Below are 11,372 nucleotides of genomic sequence, written 5' to 3' on the forward strand. Positions count from 1 at the left end.
ACATCTATTCACAATCCAGTGAACACAAAGAAAATCAAATCAAATCAAATTAAAATTTAAAATATATTCAAAGTGCCCATTCAGTTATTACATAGAGACAATGAAATTACAATTAATTTACAAAAATAATTAAAAAAAACAATGTACGATAGTGAAAATGTAAAAATAAAAAAAAGCAATATAAACAAAGAAAGATAACTCTTGTCATAATACACCCCCCTCTTTTATACTTACCTGTTTATAGTATACTATGTAATGACACTAATTAGGACACTTAATGAAGATACCTATGGAGGTCGTATCTCCCTTCCCACCTTTAAGACCCCCTTCCTACATCAAAAGGTCCTTAAGTTCCCTTTATGGGTCCCCTCATGTAAGTCCACTTCCGGTCCCCGTCCCTCTACTGGTCACTTCCGGTCTATGACCACCGGTTGCGCATTGGGGTGCACCTCCCGAGAAATACGACCTGAAACCTTCATGTATACTACTGTCCGAGGCTAGCCATATTGGACTGAAGCGTAGACGAAATCTTATATTTCTAGCCGAGGACCAATAAATCAGCCAATACAAAAAAACCTTACGCTAATATACCTTTATTGACTAACATGTCCAATACACTAGGCCAATATGGACTTTAATCAGTCCAGTATGACGTATTGTATGGGGACGGCCTAATCCCGAATTTGCCGGCTAGATCCCGTATTGGCGCACTTTTTTGTATTTTGTATTGTATCATTAGTTTTAATCATATTTAGCTAATATTCGAAGTTTAGTCAATAAAACTCATCATTCTTTGAATGTACTAAAACCTGATCTACATTTACTTCCGAGAATTCTACAAGTATTTGTCCGCTTAAAATTACGCATATATTTTGCACGTGAAAATGGTGTCAACAGCGGCCGGACCCAGAGATTCCTAAATGGGAGGTGATCTTTCGAAGAGAATCAGACTTTCTTTTACATATTAGAACAATATTAGCTTTTTTAAAGGCCACCCATTCGGACGATTTTGAAACAAAAAATATTTGTCTCATTGTCTCATTTTCCTATACAAGATTGGCAAAGTTATATGACTCTTATACATTTTATAGATTTTTGCATGCACATTTTACGGCTGCAAGTCGTTTCTAATGATATTATTAATTCGGTATTTACCTACTACATTACATGTCTTTGTAGTATCATAGATCTATGGTTACAGGTCTATGGTTGTGCAGTACAAAAGAAAACTAATATTCAACTAAACGGCAAAACTGAGCTACGAAAAAATCTGGATGACTTATAATTACAGTATATAACTTCTGACATATTCTCAAACAAATATTACATTTTCACTTAAAATTTATTTTGTATACAAGTACCTACCGGTACCGCAATACTTTTTCAACTTTCAGAACTGTACCAGGGACTGTATATGCATGTAATATTATAGCTTTACACTTGAGGTCATAATTCCATGGTCAATACGTACATTTACATTGTACATGCATATATTCTCAAGCGGATACTATCTAATAACTTTTAAATTCTTTTCTCAGTGACAAATTTCATATTTTTGTTAGAATAAAAGAGGAAATAAGATGAGTACATAAAAAATTGAATGGGATAGAAGGATAATAGGGTTAACAAATTTTGATTTTTTGTTATGATTTTTCAGTAAATTTTAAGACGATCTAAGGTTGTGTTAAGATCGAAATGGCCGAGTTAGACTTAAAACTCAGTACTAGTGAGAGAATGTGAATGCATGAAGTATATACGCAGATTTTCGTAATTTATTATTTGAGGCAGCGTGTAAATATAAATGAATTGTTTTAAACATTGTCTGATAACGATAAATTTATTTACACTTTTAACTATGAAGAATTGTGTCAGTTAGCTGCTAAAATCTGCTATAAAATTTTATGTAGGAGAACTAGTTTTTTTATATAAATAGTTAACTTTTTATAAATGTGTTCTCATAATTCTTCATAGAATGGCACTTGTATACTGCTTTTCATACTTGTATGTCTTTTATTGTTGACTTTTAAGCATAAGTATGTCGTATAAATTATGGTATTTTATATGTTGTACAAGTGGTGAGACTGATTAAATATTGAAACTGAATCTGAATCTACTTAGAATTGCAATGTACAATTTAAGCCCCGGACATTCTACGGTCGGTTGAATCCATAGCTCTTTGAGTCCATGTGCACAGGTAAAGATCAATGGAATACCGAATTACGTAATATGGACACCGGAGGCGGTAACCTTTATTCATTACCTGAACTTCAGGTAGAAAGACTTGCCGTTCGTTTAATATGATACCCTGCATAACTCATTACAATCACGACCTTTTAATTAAGATTTTTTTCGTTTCATTCATACATACAGACGGTACCGTAAAAGAAAAAAATGTGGATCTTATACAATTCCCGGGTTTTCAGGACTACGCCTAAGACCTCATCGCGGTTGGTTATTCTTATAAGGTATACTTAGTCTAGTACGCATAAAAAACACTGGTTAAAATCAATTTTCTGTCCAGTAGTTCGAATGGCGGTATGATCTACTGAATAGATATTTGTTTTAATCTTCGATTTCTCTGCTAAGAGACTAGATACACTAATTTAAGTTACATACGTTGTCGTGCTATGAGAATCTACCTCCAATCACACAATTGCAAACATCGCTAACAACATGTGCCCCACGGATATAATGCCGCATGCCAACGTGGCAAATGAATTTAAATCAACCCATCAAGTGGGACCTGAGGTTCTTGTGACAAAAAAGTCTGTATCATTCTGTAAGTTAAAATGGAAGTCCAATTAAACCGGAAGTTAATACTGTACACTAACTAAGATTGCCATATGCCCTATGTATATATTGCTGCAAACAAAACTAGAAATTTATTTGTCCAGTGGAAGGCAAGATGTTTTTGATGAAATTTCATACAGACGGATGAACCAACCTATTTATTACCTATTCGCACAGTTAGTGTAGACCATAACACAAGCTTAAAATAATTAGTTTATATACTTATAGACAAGTACCTGTATGCATACAGATTTACGGACTTTATGCTGATAGAAATTAGTAATTTGTTTATATGTACATAATACTTAAACATGTCTGATATAGTATCAGGGCCACATATTATACTTAATTTCTTTTACAATTTAAATGCACTACTAGTTTAGAAATTGGAAGTCTTCGATTGTTTAAAGGAACATAACAACCAAGATACATGTAACTATGTGTAAATCCTAATATCTATACATGTACAATATTAAGTCTACTGTAACATTTGTGACCTAAAGATTTATTTAAAGATTGCTGTAACATGTGCCTTAAAAATAATCAAATATTCATCATAAGCACACAATTGTAAATCATGAATTAGCATGACAGTTTTTTTAAATGTTGCTTTTGTTTGTCTAAACACTGCTCAGGAGCCTCTAGTGCGCAAAGGACTTAAGCGATTATTCGATGTTCTTAAAATTTTGCAGGAATAAAGCAAATAGTGTTGGGATAGTTTTTGTAAAATTTGAACATTAGATATTTAGATATTTTAAAATTTATATTATCTTAAATCTTAAATCTGCTAATTAAATTACGGACAGATAATGACAGACAATAGATTGTTTTGGTAATGAGGTATATATATGAAATAAGATACAATGTCATGTTACGTGATGTCAAATAATAGATTTTGAAATATTATTCATTGCTATAAATTGTCTTATATTTTCCTCCAAATTTAAAATAAATGTTAAAAGAAGACATTTGGTGTACAGAGAGGCGAGTTACTTATCGTGACGTGTAAATCTTTATGAAATAGCACGACTAGGTACCATACCACCAACGGAAGACTGAGATTTCAGGGGAAAAAAGGTATTAAATGTATATGTTGGGTGTTAGGATGGATAAATATGCTCAATTCAAAGGCGACACTCATGAAAGTAGCTGTGATTTAAGTTGCAACTTAAGAAAATATTGTGTTTTTCAATTTAAAAAAAATGAATATAACTAAATACCTTAAAAATAATAATCACAATAAAAACAAGTTACTAGTGTCATATAACTTAATTCGTCTTATCTTGTACAAGTATTGGTAAAACCAATTAATATCCAGTGTGAAATATAATGTAACCCCACTCCTAGAATATTTACGACTACTGAAGCGCGTGTTTCGAAACAAGTACATGTACCTTATAAACAGATAAATGTAAGTAATTTTACAATATCTACAATGATACAATGTAAAAGAACATGACAACTGCCTACAAGATTTCGTGAGTTGGGAAATAAAGCCTTTTAATTTCAGTAACGTGTTGGATGTTTGATTTGCGAGACTTCAACTAGACATTTTGAGTTTTGAAAAAGTCGACGATTTGATTTGTATACTTTAATTCACGACATTTATTCAATATTGTCTTTTAAATTCAGCAGTGCTCCAGTTTTATTGAAAAATGTATATTTTAGTACGGAATTTTGATTTTTAACAAGTGTAAACCCCCCCCCCCAAATCATTTGCATCGCTCCGCTCGGCATTAAGGCCAAACATCCTGAACTATTCCCCCTCTTGTAGTTTCAGACATTTTGTCGGGTCCCTCAGCTAACCAAAATCTGGACCCGCCACTGTGGTATTATATCAATATATTGGCTTAAAATTAAATATACATCTACATGTATTATATTTCCACATTAATGTCGGCGTGTTTATAATGACGCAGAAAATGAAGAAATCGCAAAATATAAAACAGATTAACAATGCAGAAGAGTATGAATATTTCCAGTTGTGATTCCATATTTAATGTAAAGGGCAGACACCAAACGTTATTCATGTGAAAAGGGGTGGTTCAGATCAAGTACTTAAAAGGAGGGTTCAAACTTTTATTGCTTAATTCTGCTCTAATTTTCTAACATATCAACGTTTTACACCAGAAACTGCCCTTTTGTGTCCGCTATCTTTACTGGCATTTCTGAACGGCGGAATTTATGAAAATATGGAACATTTCGTCGAATCACACCACTCTAAACCAATAAAGAGCAAGCAAACAAACAAAACAAACAAACAAGCAAAACAGAAAACGTGGAATTAAGCAGTTTAAAACGTACAAATGGTGTTTTGATCATAATCAAGTCTAAACAAATAGTTCACGATTCCCGCCTGGTAACAGTAGAGAAAGATGACAGTTAAAATTTGCTTTTGTTCAAGGTTAGATAATGCATCTCTGGAATGACAATCTGTGATCTGGTGTTATAATATTCGAAATTTCAGTTACAGATCTTAGGAAAATGTATGCGTTTTTAAATTTAAATATATATGTATTAAAGATAATACTTGTGATGAGCTGTGTTTTACAGGATTCATTGTGTATGAGACGGTACGTAACATAGAAGTTATATATTTGTAAGAAATAGATGTGATTAGTAGAGAGGTACATGTAGTTCAAAAATAGTACATATCTTAAGTTACATAGTTTAGTTCATTTTTTGACTTAGCTTGCATGGAGTTCGATTTGAAACTGTAGAAAACAGAAAAGACTTACACCAGTAGTTCATTTAAACTGGTTATCGAACAGGGATGTTAATTGTAAACTGACAATAATTTGGTTGAGATTTTTTTAAAGATACATATATTGCCATTTTTTAAGATGTTCGAATTACGGCACATTTGAGGTCTTTACGGTGTGATGTATGAAATATTAGTGTCATCCATCAGGGATCGCTGATACAAATGTATAATAAAGCAACATTGAAGGTATACTACAGTAAGGCATTTTACCCTTTACATGTGTACATTGGCGGATTTAATATACGGATTTGGGGGTGGGGCGGCGATCTCTTTGATTTACAGAGAATTTCATTATTTTCTAGGGTGGCATTTGACGGATTGCCTCCACATGGATCTGACTATGGTTTACATGCATGCATTTTGCAAGAGGTTCCCGGAACTTATATATTTAGCTATATTGTACCTATGCCTTAAGGCGATTTGCCACACCGGCGTGGATACAGCTTTACGTTGACTAACTACATCGGCGGATGGGGTTACATTGTTCTAAAATAAGGTTATGTTATGATATCAAAAGAGAGTTTAAGGGACAGTTAAATGATTAATTGTAATGAGAAAATAATAATTTAGAAAGAAAATACATGTTTTGTTAAGTAAGTAACACAACATAAAATACGAGATAAACCAGTGTAAAAAGGGGACGAATGAACGCAATATGAATTTATTCATTTATATACAAGTATGTTCGAATAAGCCTTAAAGGAGAAGACCATGATATTGTGCAAGTCAAGAATGTCGATTGATTTATTGATTGTTGGGGTTTATCGCCCGACCAGCAATATTTCAGCTACATTCAGGCGATGAATATGGAGGAGATGACAAAATGAACATAAAGTGATGATAAAATGAAAAATGGGATGGGACACAAGGATAATGGAGTCGAGAAATTTTGATTGCAACTGGAAATAGGGAGAGGTGGGTAGCGTCGGACAATTTAGCCTCCTGTGGTGCATCCCTATGGTTCCTACTCCGGAAGAATACCACAATAGGGTTCTTTAACGTTCAAGGAACGTGGCATCTTTCCCAACACGGTGCACCACTATGGTTTGCGGTCAGGTTTTCAGTATTATAGCTTGACAACCCCAGCATGTAACACACCAGGGGTACCCCATTCCACCACCTGGGACATACAACCCAGTTGCTCTGTGGGCAGAGCGCCCTAGCCCCCGGCTAGGGTTCTGAGCACTATTTAGTCGCCTTTTACGACAAGCTTAGCGCTGCTGCAGGCCTATTCTTTTGACACCCGGACATGCACGGGGCCCACTAAAAACTGGGAGCATGGACCTGGTGCACCGGTAGGGTAAGCGTCCTCTGCTTTTCTAGAAACACCCAACGAGTTGCTCATAAAAAGTCAAGTCCGGGGTAGACAAACGAGGAAATGAAAACTATGACCCGTTGAATAAGTCAGTTTTCATGGTGCAGATGGATACCCCATAACGATCCACGAATTCATGATGACGACCATAAAATTTCTGTAGTGATGACTTCAATCTTGTAGCAAGATGATGTTATTTGATGTTATTACTTTTGAATTCAATGGAAGCCTTAGGTATGAGCGTTAAGAATTTATGACCAAGAAAAAAACATGGCCACTTTTACAAAATAAAAAAGAAAACAAGATAGAATGTGGCTAATTAAGACAAATGAAAAAGTAATTAAGGGAACGAATTTGGCTCAGTGGGCACCTAGTTAAGGAGTTCGGGCTTCTTCATATTTCCTTTTGCTTTTCCTGGTTATACGTTCTACCCATTGGTTCTATATACGTTGGTTTTTACTTTTGATATCCTCCATTTTTATAAACACTCAGGTATTTACCTTTCCTAATAATAAGCTCACAGCTTAAGCCAGTGAACCGTTAATGAAACATAACAAACAATGAAAGAGTAAGGAGGTAGGAGAATTGAACTTTATTTTAATGGTTTTTTTATAGAATTGAAAAGGACCGTTTCTGATCAGGGTCAAATTATTTTTGCTTATCTGTTTCTTGTTCGGACGGTAATAAATTTGTGTGATGAATTTATTGTGTTGTGCATCTGTGAACATGATATTTATCACAGTTGGGCCATAAGAGATGAAGATCACTTCAGTGGTAACTAGTTTTGTATTAATATGGTAAATACAGCTTCTTAATTGTATAAACTTTCCATTAACATAATCTGCCATTATCATGACCATTTTTGTTATTTACAATATTTGTATAGCGCCAATCTAAACTACAAAACTACATTTACTCTAAGCGTTTTCAGTATATAAATGATATACAAAACAAAGTACGTAGTAATCAACACCTTAAATTATACAAAAGAAAATGAAGATAAAAATATTATTCAGAACCGTAATTATGTATTTTAAATATAGAAATTTGGAAAATCAAAAAAGAAAAGACGAACAAAAATAAATACAAACTGTAATTAAAACATAATTAAGTATTAAAACATTATTTAAATAGTATAAAAAATATATTATAATTACTTAATCTAAAATTAATTTTCATAAAAAAGGCAAAAGTAAAAATATCTAGAAAATAAATTAAATATTAATATTTTATCATTTAAATGAAGTAAGAATTAAAAAATGGTTCCATTTAAAAAATAAAAATCCAAAACATAACATTACTGTGTTAAATATACCATTGATAAACATAGAACATCGATAAAACATAATAACGTAAAAATCTTTAAAAAATTACCATAAGTTGTCCTAAAAAGATGAGTTTTCAGTCTGGATTTTAAAATGTTAATTTTGTCTAAAACTCGTAGTTCGCCGGGAAGATTCTTTAATAAAGTGGCAGCTGCCTTGTTGAACCTATGATCACCGTACGATTTCGTTTCACTCTTGGCGTTTCAAGTTTAACAGGGTTCTGGGAGCGTAGTGCCATCCATTATTACCTTCATAGAATTGTTCCTGTTTACACTACCCATCCCTTCATTTCACATTGAAAATTCCCTATTTCCAAATTGCATTTTCCTGTATTATATGATTACTTTTTCTACTTATGTGCACTTGATCACAATCTGATTAATCGTATTTCAATCAAATCTTGATAAATTCACTAAAAACACTTGTAAGTTTGAATTAGTCTCAAGATATGACCGAAGATTTATTTGAAACAGAAATTGTGTACATTGACTATTTGCTTAAACACTTTAGTTCCTATCTTAAACGTTAAATACAGTATACACTGCGAGGATTAATTCATTTGGACTGATTGTTACATTTTTGCAATATCCCAATTTCCTGCCTCAACTAACATTTTTTATGATGTGGTTTCATTATTTAATGGCCGCGCGCGTGTCTGGTTGTAAAAAAAATCGATAGGACCGCAGCAGCGCTAAGCTGGTCGGAAAAGGCAATTTTAGCGCTAAGGACACGGCCGGGGGCTTGGGTGCTCTGCTCATAGAGAAACTTGGTTTTGTGCCACATGTGTAATGGGGTACATTTGGCATGCTACATACTGGGGTCGTCAGGCCATTATACGGAACACCAGACCGCAAACCATAGCAGTGCAACGTCTTGGAGAAGATGCAACGCTCCTTAACCCTCTCAATTTTCAGTAGCAATCATAATTTGTTTGTTATCCTTGTCTCCTATTTCACTTTTCATCATTATTTCATATTCATTTTATCATCCATTTCATGTTCATAAAATATATGAATAGCTATAGGGTATAGCTGAAATATTGCTGCTTGGGCGGTAAACAACAACAATCAATCAATCAACCATTACTTCATGAATTGCAATTATGTAGTATTTTGAATAGCAATTCAGATTAAAAAAGTTTCACACTACTATTGAATAGCATACATGCTTCTCCATAATGTCCTACACAAACCCTATTTCCCACATAAAACATCCATAATAAAATCACCAATTTGTTTCCTTATATTATTACATCATCAATTTACATGTTGAAGAATTTAAAGTGCTCTAAACTGTGAAATTCTCGCTGCAGTTTTGTTCTCGTCGTTTTTGCAGAAGCGGGTGTAGCGCGAATAAATTGAAGCCCTTAGCAAAAGGGCAAGGTACAAATGCGACTGAGCGTGTATACTTCAAGGACAAATTATAGCTTTAAACAGACGACGGACACAGCGTGCTATGTAAGACATTAACATTGTTGTATATGAAGTAATAAAAATTAAGTTATGTGAAAGTACTTTAATTCATGGACACCAATTTTCGTGGATAAAGGAAGAAACACAAGCTCGGGAATTCTTGAATTCGTGGTTTGAAATTTTCAGTATACACATCAATGCGAATTTACCATTCGTTAGGAACCAAATTTCGTGGTTAGATATACCCACGAAAACCACGAAAATAGGTATGATTAATCCTTTGACAGTCCATCACACACACCTGTCGGATTTGTACGATCATCAACAGATCACGTGCTCAGTTTAAGGATTTACATATGATCAATACCGATAGCTTCATAAGCACTCATAATTAGCCCAGTTTTTGTTGACAACCGCTTCGCAGTTTTTACTTGCCAGTGCGAGTGAATTGGTTCAATAACACTAAGTCTTAAGTCAACTTTGAATTAGGACTACCTTTTGTTAAATTTATATGATATTATTTTTATAAATAAATACGTTTTCAAATTCAAAGTCCCAATTCCCCTAACCCCTTATACCAAAGGTTTTGAATTAAGCATAAAAGAAACATTCGACTTGAAATGAGCTTCTAGAAATGCAAGCTACTGTATAAATAAAGCGACTCAACTTACGCATCAAGAGAGGTACGCACGTTATTTTTTTTTATCACAAAGTCCTACTAACATTTTATTTTGTAGTACCGCCAGTAAACACAGTTTTAGCGATTATTTTGGTTATAATTCTACACTGTCTTGTTAGAGAAGATGATTTTACAAAGAAATACGAACCAATGCCGTTTTACACGACGTAAGCCATTCTTTTTGTCTATCCATTGCTTTGTTGTAACCGTTCAGAGTTAAGATATGATGACATCGAATGTTGTATGTTTTACAGTGTATGTGTTGACTTTCTCCGTATTGTGCTCCGTTCGTGTCAAAGTTAGCGACTTCTCATTGTGTATCTTCAAATGACATATAAATATATTTTAAACCAATCTACATTTTTTCTTTACTTCTTCAACTTTGATAATAAATTTCTCAGAGTAATCGTCCATTTCGTCGTGGAGATAGAGGAGTATTTGGTTTTTGATTCTGAATACATCAGAACCAACTCCATATTTTATAAAGTTGTGATTGAGAAGTTATAGTTGTTAGTTTGGAAATCACATTTGTATTATGTCTTTGGTATGACTGGATCTATTGGTACACTATGTTTTAATAATGGATTAATTGGTATGTGAAATGATCTTGACAAAAGGCCGCAGCTGTGATCTCTTAAAAAAAGCTTAGAAAAAAACAGAGTCAGTCTCAAACAAACAATTGCACTATCAAATGCAAAAAAGCAGATTAAAAACTTTTCTGATCATATGCGAACAAAGTTTGAAATTTTAGTACTTGTTGAAGGGCTCAGGTTTATACCACTTTCATCAACAAAACGTTGGAAATATATTTAACTAAAAGATTTCGACTGACTGACTCAATAAATGAGATGCAAACCATTTATATTCTCCTGCCAACCCCAACTACCTTTACATAAATTCAACAAAACACACTTATCTTTTATTCTAGAGTCATTCGCCTCTTTACCAGCGTGGATGTTTAACTCATCACTAAATCAAGTAGGAACATGATGATAACATACCATCAGGGCAGAGTCAGCCATCCCAGTGACTCGCCTGACCTGGGCATACTAACCAAACCTCCCTAGAACTCCTGAATGATATGGTT

This window comes from Perna viridis, chromosome 15 (assembly GCF_037379345.1).
Source record: "Perna viridis isolate PV_CMFRI_1.1 ecotype Kerala chromosome 15, ASM3737934v1, whole genome shotgun sequence".
In the NCBI taxonomy this organism is placed as follows: Eukaryota; Metazoa; Mollusca; class Bivalvia; order Mytilida; family Mytilidae; genus Perna; species Perna viridis.